The sequence below is a fragment of the Gossypium hirsutum genome, chromosome D02 (assembly GCF_007990345.1).
Source record: "Gossypium hirsutum isolate 1008001.06 chromosome D02, Gossypium_hirsutum_v2.1, whole genome shotgun sequence".
Taxonomy (NCBI): Eukaryota; Viridiplantae; Streptophyta; class Magnoliopsida; order Malvales; family Malvaceae; genus Gossypium; species Gossypium hirsutum.
Window position 1 is genome coordinate 45,056,165 of NC_053438.1, and position 19,146 is coordinate 45,075,310.

The window sequence follows — 19,146 nt, forward strand, 5'->3', positions numbered from 1 at the left end:
ATTAGTAACATTATATTATGGTCGTACATACCTTTGATGTCATTATATTATACACATATGACCATTTCAATGAAATCATTCAATCATAAACTATATACGCTCAATACAACTCAACTTATCATTTAATCGACTAATCCAATAAATTTATAAAAGCTAAATTCAAACTTGTATTGCTCACTTAACTATCATTACCCGAATTTGTATGTATCTTATTCATAAATTTTAAATCTACCTTGAAATCATTTATATATATCATTTAAAAGACCAAAAACATGCATATTTATCTATTACAAGTTTGCGCATATGAATACACCATTTTAGCCATATCAAAACAAAAAAAATCCATACAATTCATATCATTTTACAAAAATAAAATCGAATATTAAGTCCACTTGCATGAGCAAATCGTACCTTTATTAAATACTCCACATTCCTAATTTATTTCATAACAAATTGACATCCATAAATAACCTCATAATTTGTACAAGATTTAGCCATTAAATCATAAGTCAAAATATGCCATTTCCGGGTTCACTTAATTACTAAATTACATAACAGTACCTTAACAAAGCATATCAAACAAGATTCACATATATTTACTTATAAATAAACCATAGCCGAAACACTAAGACTAAAACCAAACATATCACACATATCATATATATATATAACACATAACCAAGATTAATTAAGCTTGAATATCGTTTACCTTATTACCGAAGCACATGACTAAAACGCCATAATATATATATACACCATGGCCAATTCAGAGATTAACATATTATACCAAACTCACTTCCCTTATATGCTTTAACTAAGCTCACCTATGCCGAATTATTTACCACCTTCTTAACAAAACATATCAAACATAATTCACATAAATAAATATGCCATAGCTGAAATACCAAAATCAACATATCTATCACTTGATCAAAAGTATAAAAACCATGCTTAACAAAATAAATGAGCCATTTTTGCATGGCTCATATTTACATACCCAAAAAATCAAACATATTAACTAGACTATACATGCCATAAGTTTAAATTCAAACTTAGTAAAATACCGAAAACAGTTGATAGTGTGATAGACTTCTCTGACGATTCCCGTGCTCTTAACCAACTTCCAAATCTATAAAATTGAAAGCGATTACACACAGTAAGCTATTAAAGCTTAGTAAGCCATAAGCAAATAAACATTTAATCATTTACATAAATTAAGCTAGACAATTAGTAATAAATCATTATAATTTCACATATAATTCAATTTATCAATTTATATATATCAAAACTTATATAATTTGTAATAACTTCCCTCTTTACCGAATAATCAATTGAACATTAATATATCCAATCATCACTTTCCTCAATGCACATATACATCAAAGGCCGAATACATATATATTCAAATATGCAATCACATAATTCATATTTCACATAACTTCATATCATCAATTCAAGTATACAACTTACCTTATTTTCAAATAGGTAATCAACGATCACATACCTGGTCACTTAACCTGATTTATACATTCGTACACAACTTATCTTTGCCCGTTGAACCATTCAGAATTAAAAAGGATACTCGGATAGTCGAAAGACTCATACAATGCCAACGTCCCAGACGTGGTCTTACATGTAATCACATATCAATGCCACTGTCTCAGACAGGGTCTTACATGAATCAAATACGATGCCAATGTCCCAGACATGGTCTTACACGTAAACACAAGTCGATGCCAACGTCCCAGACGTGGTCTTACACGATAACACATATCAGAAATCCTATGTCATGACATATGTATCCTATCTATTCCTAAGGTTTGTACGGGCTCTCGGACAACGTATCTCGATCGAATCAAACACGAAATAAAACTTCCTGGCTTATCACACATTCGGCCAATACACATATATATCCACAAAATTCAATTCAACAAATAACATATATATATTTGCAAATTCAACAACATTTATATGCTAATAGACTTACCTCGGATGTCGTCGACTGTTAAATCGACTACTCGACCACTTTTGTATTTCCCCGATCCAAATCTGATTTCTTTAATTCTTGATCTTGAATTAAGCTTCAAAATGGACGAATGTTTGAAGCTTTCAAACCTTGTTTTTCTTTTCTACATTCGGTGAAGAAAGATGAACATAAAATGGTGGCTTTTAATGTTTCGTTTTATTATAACATATATTATTATATTATTATTATTTTAACTTTTATTTTTTATATATATATAAATCACATATCATCATTATGCCATCCACTACCTATTACTATTGGCTAAATTACAACATAAGGCCTCAAACTTATAAACACAACAACAATTAGGCACTATCTTAATTAACCATCAAATTTTCATTTTACGCGATTAAGCCCTTTTTTTCAAATTAAGCACACAAACATAAAATTAATTCACGAAACTTTCACATATGTAAATTCACACATAATTAACACAGAAAATAATATTAAAATATTTTTCAGACTCGATTTTGGGGTCCCAAAACCACTGTTCCGATTAGGGTCAAAATCAGGCTGTTACACGATCGGGCAAAATCGGGCATTTTTTTAGTCTTTGCTCCTTCCCTGTTACACGATAACAAGCAAAGAGGGGCAGCTGTAATACCCGATTTTGGCCAGGGTAAAAGGCCCGAATTACAAAAGGGCCTGTAAGGCCCAAAACAAACAACGGCCCAAACTACAGTGACCTAGGAACACCAGAAACCCTAGGGTTTCTAACCTTTGCACCGCAGCCACCTAACTCCTCGTGCAGCCAAGACCCGATCGTACCTGCACATCAAGCAACAAACAACAAAAAAGGAAAGGAAATCATATATTTTCAGAATCAAATCGAACAGATTCATTATTTGATTCCTATTTCGGCTATAAAAAAGCCACCAATACACTGTAATAAGACCCGGATTGGAAAATCAAATAAAACAGAGAATTACTTTCGCAATACAGAGAGCAAAAATCGAATCAAAGTTTGTTACTTATAGTTTTTATATTCTACTGTTATACTTATTTATTTTTTATCATTTATATACATAGGAATAAAATGAATAAGAGGAAAGAGAGAAATAACCTAGGTTTTGAGCCCAAATCGCCGTGAACGGCCGAGGAAAGACGGTCGAAAACCGAAAGGTTTCCTGGGCTTTGGAGGCTTTTTCTCTTACTTTTTAAAGATCTTAAACCCAGATCTGGGCTTGGAAGGAAAAAGAGGGCCAAACCAGAGGTTTTCCCCTTTTTTGGCCACAGCACAAGGCGGTGCCGGCACCGAAGATCAGCGGCCATCTGGGGAGGGGGAGAGGTTTTTTTTTTATTTTCTTAAAACTGAAGGGAAATGAATTTTTTTAACTGAATTTTGGCTTAGATAGCCCTCCCAAAACGGCGCCGTTTAAGGCCTGGGTTGACCCGAATCCGACCCGACCCAACCTTAGCATCCGCGTGTTTTATACGGAGGGGCAAATTGCGCTTTTAGATAACATGTTTTTCAAGGAAATTGAGATAATGCTTGTATTTACGATTTTCAAGGAAATTGAGCCCTAACGTATTGGGTTCCAATTTTCATCGTTAAATCTAACAATCGAGCATTTCTCTTTAATCAAAAAATAAGAACTCATTATTGGGAATTCAACACGTTATGTCCTAACATATTGGATGTGACGCATTGATTTCTCGAAATGAAGATTTTTTCTAAAAAATAATAAAGGAAATATTCAAAAAGTTTAGGATTTTGGAGGAATTGTGCCCTAACGTATTGGGTCACGATTTCTTAAATCTTGAATAAATGAATATTCTTTTAAATTTTTATTACACGAGTATTCTAGCCTAATTCATTTTTGAGGAAATTAGAATGTCTTGCCCTAACGCATTGGGTGTGACATTTTTTTCTCTGAAATGATAAGGGTCTTAATACGTAACGTTTTTAAGTTTTTGGTAAGGATTATATTTTTCAAATTTTCGACATTAAGACATTAATTAATTAACTAGGTACCAATTTTTGGGTGTTATGAGGGTGTTAATCCTTCCTCATACGTAACCGACTCTCGGACCCGTTTTTCTAAAATTCGTAGACCAAAGTCATTTTTTGGTGACCCAATCATACCTTAATAAAAGATTGGTGGCGACTCCAAATTTTCATCGACAACTAATTTTTGTTTTTTTCCAAAAATAAAAATGGTTTCGACACCTAGGAAGCATGGAATGTTGAAAATTTTTTAGGCAACTTTTTGTTTAGACCATTTGAGCCTTTCAAGCCAACCTATTTAAAAGAAAATGACTTACTTTTCCAGAAAATATTGAAGGTAAATATTTTGAAGGTCTAATTGAAGCTGAGTCTAGGGTTTTAAGCCTAAATTTATCTCTCTTTTACCTACCCCTAGCCTAGCCACGTTACAACCTATTTAAAAGACCTATTGATTGAAGTTTCTATGCTACCTACATTAGTGGAGAGAAATTGCTATGTTCAACATATGAAGGCATAAATTAAATTAATGATTGTAGCTTAATCTTGAATAAAGAAATAAAACCAAATTGGTAGGGATTTAACATGTCTTTATTTGGGAGCATTTAGTCTATTTTTGCTATCAAAATAATAATTGAGATTAATTTGAATTATGTGTATATATAAGTAGCATAAATATCAAATTTCTTACTTTTGAACATAAGTATAAAATCATGATTTTGGGAAGAATGTTGTTATGAAGGAATTTTTAAAAGGGGTTTTCGAGAAATTCTTTTCACATTTATGCATTACTCGAGACGAGCAATGAATTAAGTTTGGGAGTGTGGAAAAACGAAAATATACACACTTTTTCATACCCTTTTTAACTCAAATTCATGTAGTTTCGGTAAAATTCTTGTCGAAAAATATATAATTATTTTGTACTTAAATTATTAATATGTTGAATTTGAATTAAATTTATAATTAATTTTGATTCATTTTGATTATTTTTGATAGATTTGCACAAAGGGCAAAAAATGACTCGACGGATACTGTTAGAAGCACAAAACTGAGAAGCAATTTTGAAGCATCAAGGCGAACTAATTTTTCAGCCTAATACGATCCAAATTATGTGTATTAATAAAATTAATTTTAATTTTAATCCAATCTAATTTGGGTTAAATAAATTATTGTTAATTAATTATGAAAAAAAGGCCCAATTAAGCTGAATCGAGAAAATCGATCAAACCGAGCACTGGACAGCCCAAAACCGTCCCACATGCTGACCCAATCAGCTTTTTTGGCTGATTATTTAGCTTACAAAATAGCCCTTAAAGACTCCTTCAAATTGCATTCAAACCCCTCCACTATTTATGCCTTTCTATATTTGCCCCTACCTTAAAATAGCAAGTTTGAAACTTCAAACTTGCCACATGTGTGGCCGGCCCTGGGGGGACTCTATGGCTGCTAATTTTTTCTAATTTTAGCATCCATCTCAACCTATAAATACCGCCCTTTTCTGCTCACTTCAAACACATCTCAACCCATTCATTTCTTCACTTCTCTCTCACTTTTCTCTATTCATTCCCTTACATTGTTCTTCATTTTCTTCCCCTATTCCTTTGTCAATTTCACCTCTTGGAAAGAGTTCTTCAACCACCATATGGAGTAGAATTCAAGTGTTTTTGGAAGCCTTGGTTCAATAAGAACAAGCAGAGAAGGAGGAGTGGAGCAAACTAGTCAAGCCTCGGAGAAACACCAGATTTTATTCTTGTTCCTTATCCTTTTAATTTTATTGTTGTTGTTATGAGCATGTCTATGAATATTTGTGATGTTGATATGTTTAATTTAATTGACATGACTTAAATTTAATTTGTGTTAGGTTTATTGCATTTCATCTACTTGAGTTATTAAAATTTTCTTTGTGTTGTTATAGGCCTCGGTAAGATGTTTGATTAAGTAAAACCATGACTATGCTATTTTTTCATTACAACTGTAAGGTAACTAATGAATTAATTATTTAAACGGATTGAAATTGTAATTAATTGACACGATACATAATCAGTGCATGTTTAATCATCTAAGGTAGCTAGGGGTTAAATTAGCAACGGTATCTTACGATACATTAGCCTTGCATAACTTGCAAGATTATTGTGATTAAACTGTTTCAAGGTAGAAATACATTGTTACCTCACGTAATCTGTTATGTGCTTATGAGATTGAATTCATTGTTTGAATTGGCATAGAGATATGTATAAGAGATTATTTTAATTTCATAATTATGTATGTGCATGCATATACACGTTTGCTTATTAAAATTTGTTTAATCGGTTGAATTGACATAGGGATATAGTCAAGAGATAAATGGATTTTGGTAGGTAAGTATGTTCATAAGTTAGCAAATTACCGAGTTACCGTGAATTTATTCATAACAACATGAACATGAGTTTAATAATTCTAAGTTAAGAAATGTAATTAATCTAGCACAATTATGCCATCTTGATTAAAATCATCTTTTGAAATCGTACATTGGAACTTTTTTTTTTATTTCACTTAGTTAATATCTTAGTTGTTAATCACCTCCTCAAATCAAAATATTTTTCTTCACCAAAGTTTTTTTAATTGAATTCAGAAATAATTTTTTTCACAGTCCTTGTGGGTACAATAACTCGACATTTACTTGTCACTTTATTACTTGTTACGATTGTGTACACTTGCACATTTTCGTTGTTCCACTAGCATTCCCCTATGCCATAACCATTGTAACTGACTTCTCATCACGCGGTCATATAACGAATTACACATATATGCCCAGATGGGCTTCCTTGTTTACTGTGCTGGCTGACTACTGTTTCCCATAAGGCGTACCTATCCTGCTGTAAACTGAAAAATATATAGGATTTTTCCTATATAGTTCATTACCTTTTAACTTAAATTTGTTGTTAAAACCAAGTAAATTTTTAATAAATTAATGAACTATGCATAAATATGAAATTAGGACATAGAAATTATTAAAATGTGATTTTATACTTTATTATATAGTTTTCATGCATAAAATGACTTATTTTATATTAATTTGAGCATATTATATTCTTAAGTTATAAAGTGGGCCATGCATGATTAAATTAAATAATAAAATATAAATTTATATTTAATAATTCATTTTTAATAATTCATTAATAAATTGGGTTTAAATTAATTAAGTAATTTGATTAATTAAAGTGGTTAAATTATATTATTTGGTCCTCTAAACTATCTACTATTTTTGGACAGGGCTGAGAGTTTTCTTCTAATTGCAAAACCATCTAAATTGGGGACCAAGTCAACCCAATTTTTGGCTGCACATGGATGTCATAAACCATTTTTTTGGTTTAATTATACAAATTCCTTGAAGAGTTAAAGAAATCAGAGATTTTCCCAAAGATTTACTGATGATCGAGTCTTAGTCCTGAGTTGTTGTGGCACTCAAATTGACCAAAAATTAAGGAAAAATCAGCTACCTTTCCTCAATTCATGGCCGTCCACTCTTGGAGGAAGTTTCAAAGGGTGGACACTCCTATTTTTAGCAAACTAGCTCCCTTGCCTCACCTATAAATAAGACCTCATTTCTCACTTTTTCAATCATCCCTCATCCCATCATCTCTCACTTATTCATCATTCTCTCAATTCTTTTAGCTATATTTCCCCTTCATCATCCTTGCATAAGGATTTTAACAATTAAACCTCTTAAAGAATTCTTGGTCGGCCACCTTGGAGAGCCATCAGCAAAGGAGCAATGCAAAGAAGCGAAGGAGCCTCATCAGTCAGAGTCTTGGGTGACAGCCACTCTGAATTGGGTTTAATCTTTCTTTTCTTTAAATTTAATTTAAAGATGTTTGCTATGTGTTCTTTGTTCTTGTTTACAACAATGATAGCTTAATTTTATTTAAGCTAGGATGATTATTTTTATTAAATAATATTTATTTCATTCATGCTTATAATGTTTGTGCCTCAATCGATCATGGTTTCAATTAAAATCAAGTCTGTATTTTGTTCATACTTGATTGAAATGCACCTGAATTAGCTGAGTGATCCTAACCAGACGATGGCTAATGGACGCATAATTGAAATGTGCATGCTCAATTTAGATCCTAACCCGATTGAATTGTAGGTTGCATAACAACTCTAACCAAGCTCTGTTATCTGCATAGTTTTTAGATTTGTGTGATTAAATTGTTTCAAACCTAACATGTGTCTGTTACCTCACACGAATGCTAAGAAACCCTTAGCAACTAAGGATCAGTAAAATGTGTATTTACTAAGTAAAGGATTCCGAAAAGACGTAATGTGGTTTCCAAACTCATGAAAGATCAAGTTGCCATGGAATGTTTTTTCGAATCTTATTAAGCATGTTGATAATAAATTGAGTTTCATTAAAGTAATTATCCTAGTTTATTTATGTTATAATTGTTGCAAATTGTGTTTAATTTTACTAAAATCTATTTCATTCATATAGTTTGCATACTTAGGATAATTTGCATTAGGGATCATTGCATTTAGTTTAATATATTTTAATCACCACTTCTCAACTATATTGTGTTTTTATTTATCAAATTGTTAATATAATTTTACAAATTAAGTGTAACACCCCTTACCCGAGACCGTTGCTGGAGTCGAGCACGAGGTGTTAACTCACTTAACTTACTAGATTAGAGCATAAAAATTTGCTTTTAAAAAAAATTAATTCACTCGCATTCATTCAATATATCCCTAAAAAGAATCCTTGAGACCTTAAAACATGCAACGGAAATGGCTCGGGTCCAAACCAGGAACATTAAAAATTTTCCGAATACTTAAACAAATCAAAATAATTCATTTCACTATTCACAATAAAACTGTCCACCTGCGTAATTGTCACTAATTTAATTATAACTCGAGTTACGAAACTCAAAATTTAGATCCATAAATTTTACCTAAAACTAGACTCATATATCTTCTTATCATAAAATTTTTAGAATTTTTGGGTTAGCCAAATAGTACAGTTTATTCGTTAAAATCTCCCCTGTTTCATTGCTCGACAGTTTTGACCCCTCTTCAATAAAAATCAATTATCTCATTGCAAAAAATTCGAATAATGGCTCACTAAGGAATCTACTAATATAAATTATAACTCATAATTATTTCTGTAATGGCCCAATATTGCCCGGCCCGATAAATAAATAAAACCAATACAAAAAGAAAATTAAAAGTCCAATAAACATGTCCAATTTACAACAGGCCCAAATAGCCACTAAACCCAAACACACTAGGCCCATTAAAATTTGAACCCAATTTGCCTAGACCCTAGCCCAATCACGAAATAGCCCAATCGAAATTTCCTAATACCTAACCTAGTCAGCCTAATACACCACCTAATTACATACCAGAAATTAAATAACCAAACCCAGAATACATTACCCAAGCCCAAACCCGAATGCATCAAGCCCAAACGGCCCAGGTTTTCTACAGTTTCAAAAGCCCTAAGGGTTTCTAGAACTTTCAACGCCGCAGCCACGCCTTTGAGCCGAGCCACGCCACACACTTCCGTACACACCAGCTGGCCCTCCTGCACGCCGTACCTGCAAAGGAAAAACAGACGAACAAAGTAGAAGAGGCAGAGGAAAAGGGGTAGAAATCGACAGCGAATCAGACAAAAGGAAAAAAGAAGAAAAATGTAAAAAAGGGGATCCGACTATATAAAGCCGTTTTTGAATCTGTAAAAGGGGGTTCTTTTTCCTCTACGCACAATATCAATACAAAAAAGGATCAAAAAAAAGTTTTTGAGTTTTTTTTAAAGTGATTTACCATTTTCGGTTCCTGTTTTATCATTTTTCTTCTTTCTGCGTTTCTCTATTATTTTTCTTTGCTGCTTTCTGTTTTCTATACGAAATAGAGGAAAGAAAAGGGGTTACCTTCGTGTTTCTCCGCGAAATCCTTGTTTGCTTCGCCGAGATCGAAGTTTGGCAAGGGTTTCAAGGCCGAAAAATCGGCAGTATTTGAGAAAGCTAAAGGGGGCTAGGGTTTCAGTGGTTTCATAAGGCCTAAATCTGTGTTAGTTTTGTGTTTATATCAATCTTGGAACGACGCCATATAAGCTAATCTTAATAGCTTTAAAACGGCGCCGTATAGGCCATAACCCGATGACCCGATCCAACCGCAGCTAGATCAGCGCGTTTTGGTAGGGGAAGGATAATTGCGGTCTCGGTCCTCCTTACTTTGCGCTGTGTTCCGATTCGATCCTTTAAGTTTCTTTAATTTTGGGCAGCATAATTTGTTGCGGATTTCATTTAGGTCCACATGCAACGCTGCGTTTTGGAGGGTGGGGAATATTCCCCTTTCAGTCCCCCATGTCATTCGCGCTTTGCAATTTGGGCCTTTCCTTTATCTATTTTTAGATTTCTCCCCTGAATCACTGCTTTAATGCCGATTTAGTCCTCTATTTCGTTATTATTGCTAAAATTGTTTGGTTTATTATCTTTACTATCATTCTTATTGTTATTATTAGCATATTAGTTTATACATTTACTTATTTTCATATACGTATTTATATTATTTTATTTTATTACATACGATTATTTTAATTCTTTTATTCTAATGCATTGGTATATATTTTGTGTTAATTAAATATTATTTATCGTTTTAATGAGTTCATTTTTATAATACATTTTTCTTAAAATGTTTATTCATATATACTTTTGTGCTTTAAAAATCATTAACGCTTTTTATATAATACTATTTTATATATATAGTTTGTATTAAGTTTTTATTATACGTATATACATATATGATATTATCAATTCTATGATAGTATATTTATTCTCATGTATATAATTCCTTTCAAAAATTATTTTATCATATATCATCCACTTCAACTGTTTTACATATGATGTCATATACTATTATTTATTTTGATTTTTTGTATTTCATATGTATTATTTGTTCATATATTATTTTATATATATCAATATTTTGATTTTCTCCATACGTAACATTTATTCTAAAATTTACTTCGCATAGTATTTATTTTATTTTAAACTCCATTTTAATCTATTTCAAATTATTTTTTGCATATTATTTATGTTAATATTTCTATATACGCTTTATTGATTCACAATTTCCATTCCTTTCATACCATTTATTTTTGTAGTAATTTCAAAGCTTATACACTTGGCTTGTGTTTGCATTAATTAGCTCGTTTTTTATTTCAAATGTTGACATCGATATTGATATATTGTATGATTGAGATTATTATCGCCATGCTAGTTTGTGTTTATTTATTATTCATGATTCATTAACATGCATTTTATTTTTAAATTATCATTTTTTGCGTAATATGTTACCGTTCAATCGCGTTACATCTATTTTGGAAAATATCAAAATCATTATATCCAAGAAGCTTTCAAAATAACGTGACACTTGGAATTTGGGATCCTTGAAAAGATTGAGTCCTAACTTACTGGATTCCAATCTTCCTCAAGATCTAAGAAACCGAATATCTTTTTAATTAATACATAAATAAAAAGCTCATTCTCAGGAATTCGATGTGTTGTGTCCTAACGTATTGGATATGACATGTCATTTTCTCGAGACGAGGATTTTTATAATAAATGAAAATAAAGGCAATATTCGATATTTGAGAATTTTGTGAAATCGAGCCCTAACTTACTGGGTTTTGATTTTCTCATTTGACCCAAATAATTCGATATCCTTATCAAAATGCACAGGTTTTAAAAGTCAAAAGATAAACTTAATTTTGAAGATTTGAAATGCTGCACTCTAACTTACTGAGTGTGACAATTTATTTCTTTGGAATAAGTGAATCTTATCATCCAATTCATTTTATTCAAAATAAAAGGATCAAATTTTAAAATCTTTTCAAAATTTTGACATTAAGACATTAAACAATTAATTTCGTACCAATTTTGGGCGTCACGAGGGTGCTAACCCTTCCTCGTGCGTAACCGACTCCCGAACCTATTTTCTCAAAATTCGCAGACCTAAAATTATTTTTAAGGTGATCCGATCACACCACGATAAAAGATCGGTGGCGACTCCCATTTTATTTTCAAAGTCGATCCCCGTTTTTTCAAACTTAAAAAAATGGTTTGGACAATTTCTATACAATTTTTAATGATTTTCTAAAATCAGAACAACGAACTTAAAAAACCATCCTGACCCTGTCTCACTAAAATTCAAATATCTCATAATATAAAATTCCTTTTCCTATATTGTTTATTTCATGTGAAAATAGACTCGATAAGATTTAATTCTATATCTCATTCACTCTCTAATTCCATTTCTCTATTTTTGGTGATTTTTCAAAATCATGTCAATGCTGCTATCCAAAAACTGTTCCATTGCAAATTTTTACTCTTTTATAATTTCTTTGTATTAACTATCATTTAGGCATACATAACACCAAAACATTAACTATCATTTAGGCATACATAACACCAAAACATGTTCTTAAATTGTCATTTCAATAGCTAACCATTATCGAATATTTACTTGCTATTCATTAGCCATATCATAAGGACACACACAAAATGACTAAGTCCCTATACATGACATAACTTTAAATGTTTCGAACAACAAAATACCCATATAGTTTGTTGATAGTGTGAAACGATCTCCGACGCCCTTACGATTCTTGAATTGGCTTGGCGATACTATAAAAAGAAGGAAAATAAAGGGAGTAAGCGTAAAGCTTAGTAAGTTTACAAGCAAATAAATAACAAAATTTATCATAAATAATTATACTCATAAATTATCATCAAGTATCATGATCTTACATGGGATACTCGGGTCTCTTGTCTGTTGAACCACTTGGAATACTAAGAATACTCGGGTCTCTTGTCTGATAATAACATGCCAAAGTCATGTCCCAGACATGGTCTTACATGGGATGTTTCTTGTACTGCCAATGTCATATCCCAGATATGGTCTTACATGGGAGTTCTCATATCGGTGCCCATGCCATGTCCCAGACATGGTCTTACAGGGGACCTCTCATCTCGGTGCCAACACCATGTCCAATACATGGTTTTACGTGGGACCTCTCATAACCTCAATAATGCCAATGCTATGTCCCAGACATGGTCTTACATGGGATCTCATTCCCTTAATGTCATGACATTTTTATCCGATACATTCCTAATGTTTCAACGAGACTTTTTAACACTAATTCTCTATCATCTCATACTTGAGTCAACATTAAATAATTTCATGAAATAAGTACATATTTACTGGAAAATAACAACATTAATAATAATTATTGAAATATTGCATTTATTTACTGTAAACTTACCTCGGTACAAAATACGATCAAATCTAGCAACTTAGTCCTCAACCTTTTTCTTTCCCCAGTCCAACTCTGAATTTCATTCTTCTTGATCTAAAATAGCAAATTTAGCTTATTTAATACTCACATTCATCAAAACAGTCATTGACTAGAACTTTGGAAAGATTACAATTTTGCCCCTAAAGTTTTGCATATTTACACTTTTACCCCAAAGCTCGAAAATTAAAATTCATCCATTATTCTTATGTTTTATGACATGCTGAACTTCTTTCCCTTCTATGACAACATCAAATTCCCACTCTAAAATTTTCTTATGAACATTAGGTATTTTTACCGATTATGTCGTTTTACTCATTTTCACTTAAAATTGCTTAGCAAAAGTTGTTTAACATAATCTCAAACTTCATATTATACCATAAAACATCAAAATAAACACATTTCACCTATGGGTATTTTTCCAAATATGAACCCTAACATGAAATAATGGTATAATAAGCTAAATCGAGATACGAGGACTCCAAAAATGTCATAAACATTAAAAACGGGGCTTGGATGCATTTACTATGAGCTTGAGAAAGTGAAGAAACCCTAGCTATGGTGTCCTTGAAGTTTCGACCCTATGGAAAAAGATGAGCAGATTTTGCCATCTTTTTCCCTTTTAATTCTTTTTATTATCAAATGACTAAAATGCCCTTCATTAAAACTTTAGTTATTCTTATCTATGCATGCCTATTTTTGTCCATGAAAACCTAATGGTCTAATTACCATTTAAGGACCTCTACTTCAATTATGCACTTTAATTAAATCCTTGATCATCTACAACTCATATTCACCCACTTTTGCAATTAAATCCTAATGTGCAATTCAGACATGCAATCGCTAAAATTTCTTATCGGTATTCTAACACATGCATCCAATCAATCGGTAAATCATAAAAATTAATCATAATAAACTTTTCTAGCCCAGATTCATGGTTTCGCAACCACTATTCCATTTAAGCCTTATTTCGAGATGTTACATTAAGTGACTTAGCACAAATACAATCCTTGTGGAGACGATAACTCGATACTTACTTATTACTTAATAACGACTGTGTACACTTGCACAAACCCCAACGTTTCAAGTTTTTGGAACCATTGCCAGGGATTGTCAACTATTGCCATAGTCATTTTTTTCATGAAATTATTTATTTTCAATTTGATTTATTTCTAACATTAATAACTTATTCTTTTTAATTTTTGTGACTTTCTATTCAGGTGTTTATGAGCATAGATTGAATTATCGATTTACTCCCTGTAGACCCTAAAATTGAGTGAACTTTTAGACAAAGAAGACGTGAACGAACAACTCAAAGACAAGTCGAGATGGACACTGGAAATCAAATTTAAGACCAAGGTAATGAAGTTGATTATGTACGAAATTCTATCCTTATTGCCGATGATAGGGATCGATGCATCAGACAATATGCTGTGCCACTTTTCATTAATTTAAACCCAATAATTAGAAGGCTAGATATTGAGGCAACCAAGTTTGAATTGAAATCAATGATGTTTCAAATGCTACAAACGGTGGGCCAATTTAGTGGTATGCCCACTGAAGATCAACATCTCCACCTTTGATTGTTTATGGAGGGGAGTGATTTATTGAAGATAGTCGGTGTGACTAAAGATGCACTGAGGTAGAAGTTGTTTCCGTACTCGTTGCGAGATCGAGCACGAGCATGGCTCAATTCATTGCCACCAGGTTCCATATCTACATGGCAAGAATTAGTAGAGAGATTTTTTATTAAGTATTTCCCACCTAGCAAAAACGCTAAGTTAAGGAACGAGATCACAAGTTTCCAACAATTGGATGACGAGTCTTTGTATGAGTCTTGAAAGCAATCAAGGAGTTACTTCGTAAGTGTCCTCATCATGGGATTCCTCATTGTATCCAGTTGGAGACATTCTATAATGGTCTCAATGCACATACAAGATTGATGGTAGATGCTTCCGCGAATGGTGCAATTTTGTCTAAGTCTTATAATGAGGCTTATGAGATCATCGAGAGGATCACGAGTAATAACTATCAATGGCCTGTTGGAATGCCGACACCCGTACGGCACAGCAAAAAATTAAAACATTCGGCGATCCTAACCATGGATCCATGTGTGAGGAACGAATCCGGGTGAAATAAAGGTTTCGAAATTACGAAATCTTTATTCTGAGTAGACAGCAACGCCTCTGTAATGAGTAATCTAATCTACTATCGAACCAAGCCGCAATCTATCGTGACTCTGGCCTCTACGTAATCCACCCAGTTGACAATGAATGGAAGGAATTAAATAAATAAATATAACGGGATTTTTATATCTATTTTTAGGGTTTCTAGAAATTAAATAAATATAACTATGTTTTAAACTGAAATTTATAATTACATTAATTACAATAATGATTTCGATAAATTATATATTTATTTGAATTTATGTACTAACCAAATTCATGTTCTCATTATGTGTACAACAACCTTGTACATAATGTGTTTGATATTTGATTATCCAATTAAATTAATTCTATAATTAATTTAATTCAAGTGACAACCGAACACAATATGTTTTATCCGTTCATTTCAACTATAGGGTGTGACCCTGTAAGTTCTTGTAACGTTAGCAGTAATACTAGAATGATTCCAATGTTACAAACAATGAGTGGCACTAGCAATGCATCATTGCTACCTAAGTCACAATAAATCATGATTTGACATAACCTTTTTATGAATAGCCTTTCATTCAATAATCCTTAAGTCCTTTATCTCTGGATTGGACACAAGTCATGGAATAGTCACACTTGCATAGTCCATTCCATGTTCCTTGATACCCTAAGTAGACTATGATATACAAATAAGTATGACATCTTATGTCAGCTTATTTGAGCATGGACATGCATTTCTAGTCTCACTCAATCAAGTGGCCTAAGATATTATTCTCATTATGTAGGAGGGACTTATCCTATATCAATCAACCATATCCCTCTACATAGATTGTGGTATATCCAACATCAACCTTTATAGAACAACCAGTTACAGTGTACGTTTGACTGTATCAAAATATACAACTCACGATGTTGGGATTATGATGATCTCAAGTCTGTGGATCATATACATATTAATCACTATGAGTAATGTTGTGACAATTACATAATAATCCAAGAAACATACTCATAACGGGTCAGTCCAATATGTTGTTCTCTAACACACATATTCATGCATCGATTTTGACATTCCATATCAATGACAAGTCTTTATCATCAATCTACTACATGTTAGTCTTAATGCATTATTGTTGTCCTATTCAACAATAATACTTGACTAAGGACCTTTTAAGAATAATCATATTACTCTCAGGACATTATTATAAAACATTTTATTTATACACACAGAAAAGAAACTGAAATAATAATGCTAACGCCTTATATTAATAAACATGATAAATCAAGTATGTTATTAAAATCATCTCATGATTGATCTTTGGGCATACTCTAACATGGCCAACAAATCGAACAGCTTCAGGAAGACGTATAGCCGGAGTTCATGAAGTTGACTCCCTCACTTCGTTATCAGCTCAAGTATCGTCTATTTCTTGTATGCTAAAACACTTAGCCATTAATAGTACTACTAATTTTGTAGCTCGGCCACCAAGTCCGTTTGAAGTAGTTTTCTGTGTGTACTGTGGGGAAAGTCATTCTTTTGAAAAATTTCCTTCAAATCCCGAGTTAGTGTACTATGTGGGGAACCAATATCAAAATAGGAGTGGACAAGGACCCCAGTCAAACTTCTACAATTCTTCATGGTGTAATCATTCTAACTTTTCTTAGAGCAACCAAGGAAATGGACTGAATAATAACTTATTGCAGCAAAGACCCAACCAATTTGAAGATTTAATTAGCAAGCTCCAAAACCACCTCAAGTTGAGGCATCAAATAGTTTGCACAAATTTTTGAAAGCGTACATGGAAAAGAATGATGCTTTGATCCAAAGCCAAGCAGGAACACTAAAAAATTTGAAAAACCAAATGGGTCAGTTCGCTACAGAGCTTCGTAATAAACCACAATGAACCTTGCTGAGTAGTACTGAGAATCCAAGGAATTTGGGTAAAGAACATATTAAGGTAGTGGCATTGCAAAGTGGTAAGACTCTGGAACCCCGATTGATTGATGTCGAAGATGAGCATGTTAAAAAGGAGGAAAGTCAACAAGATATTGAAGTTCTTACACCAAAGGAATCATAATCTGCAAAGTCTGACAAGGTAAACCCTGACTTAGTGAATTCAGATATTTTAACATCTTCTTTGGATGTAGATTTACCTACTCAGAAAAGTTGTTTGATTCAACCAAACGTTCCATCACCTCCATATCTGCAAAGATTGCAGCAACACAAATAGAAATAGGAGGTGCAATTCAAGAAGTTTTTGGATGTTCTGAAGCAGTTACACATCAATATTTCATAGGTGGAGGCTTTAGAACAAATTCTGAATTATGTGAAGTTAATGAAGGATATACTCTCCAAGAAGAAACAACTGAGTGAGTATGAGACTGTTGCCTTGAGAAAAGGAGTGCAGTACGTTCAGGTAGAACAAACTGCCACCGAAATTGAAAGACCCAGGAATATTTACTATACCTTGTAACATTGGTGAATCTTACTGTGGTAAAGCTTTGTGTGACTTAGGAGCGAGTATCAACTTGATGCCTAAGTCTATTTTCAAGATGTTAGGGATAATTGAAGTAAGACCTACAACTGTGACGCTTCAGTTAGTGGATCGATCATTAGCATATCTTGAAGGAAAGATCGAGAATGTTTTGGTAAGAGTCGATAAATTTATTTTTCCTACTGATTTCATTATTTTAGATTTTGAAGCAGATAAGGAAGTGGCAATTATCCTTGGGAGGCCTTTCCTAGCCATGAGGAAAACATTAATTGATGTGCAGAAAGGCCAACTCATTATGTGAGTTCAAGATGACTAGGTAACTTTTAATATTCTTAGAGCGATGAAATTTCCCGATCTGGCAGAGGAGTGTTCAGTTATGGAAGAGATAGAAACCTTGGTTTCTATAGAAATCAATTTTGAGGAAGATCCATTAGAGAAAGCCTTAGAGTTTAACCCTTTAGAGGATGAAGAAGGTGAAAAAAACACTGCTTTGATGGAAGCAAATTTGAGAAATTTTTATTCAATCCATACGGTTTGAACCGTTGGAGTTAGAAGTTAGAGAATTTGTGCAACCCAAGTTGTCAATCAAAGAACCACCTACACTCGAACTATAGGTACTTCCTTCCCATGTGAAATATGTTTATTTAGGTGACTATTCTACTTTGCCTGTGATTATTTCAGCGGAACTGACAAAAGATCAAGAGGAGCAACTAATTGCTATTCTAAAGAAATTTAAGAAAGCAATTGGTTGGACCATAGCTGATATTCGAGGTATAAGCCCTTCTTTTTGCATGCATAAAATCACTTTAGAAGAAGGTGAAAAAGTTCGGATTGATGGGCAAAGGAGGCTCAATCCTATTATGAAAGAAGTTGTGAGAAAGGAAGTAATCAAATGGTTAGATGTAGGAATCATCTATCCTATTTCAGATAGTTCGTGGGTAAGTTCGGTACATTGTGTACTGAAGAAAGGTGGAATCACGCTTGTTGAAAATGAGCGTAACGAGTTAATTCCAGCGAGAACTGTTACCGATTGGAGAATCTGTATTGATTACAGAAAGTTGAACAAAGCCACTTGGAAGGACCATTTTCTGGAATAGATGTTAGATCCTAAGGTAGTCATGCGATTCCTACATAAGCATGTGTTTACATGATTTGGGACACCAAGAGCTATTATTAGTGATGAAGGTTCTCACTTT

At 32.8% G+C, this 19,146-nt stretch overlaps 1 non-coding gene across 1 annotated transcript; it reads right to left on the reverse strand.

Moving 5' to 3' along the window:
• Positions 1-15,083: 15,083 nt before the first annotated feature.
• On the reverse strand, positions 15,084-15,189 carry LOC121215167 (small nucleolar RNA R71). Its single transcript, XR_005910896.1, has one exon. It is a non-coding gene; the product is annotated as a small nucleolar RNA R71 (small nucleolar RNA).
• Positions 15,190-19,146: the final 3,957 nt, after the last annotated feature.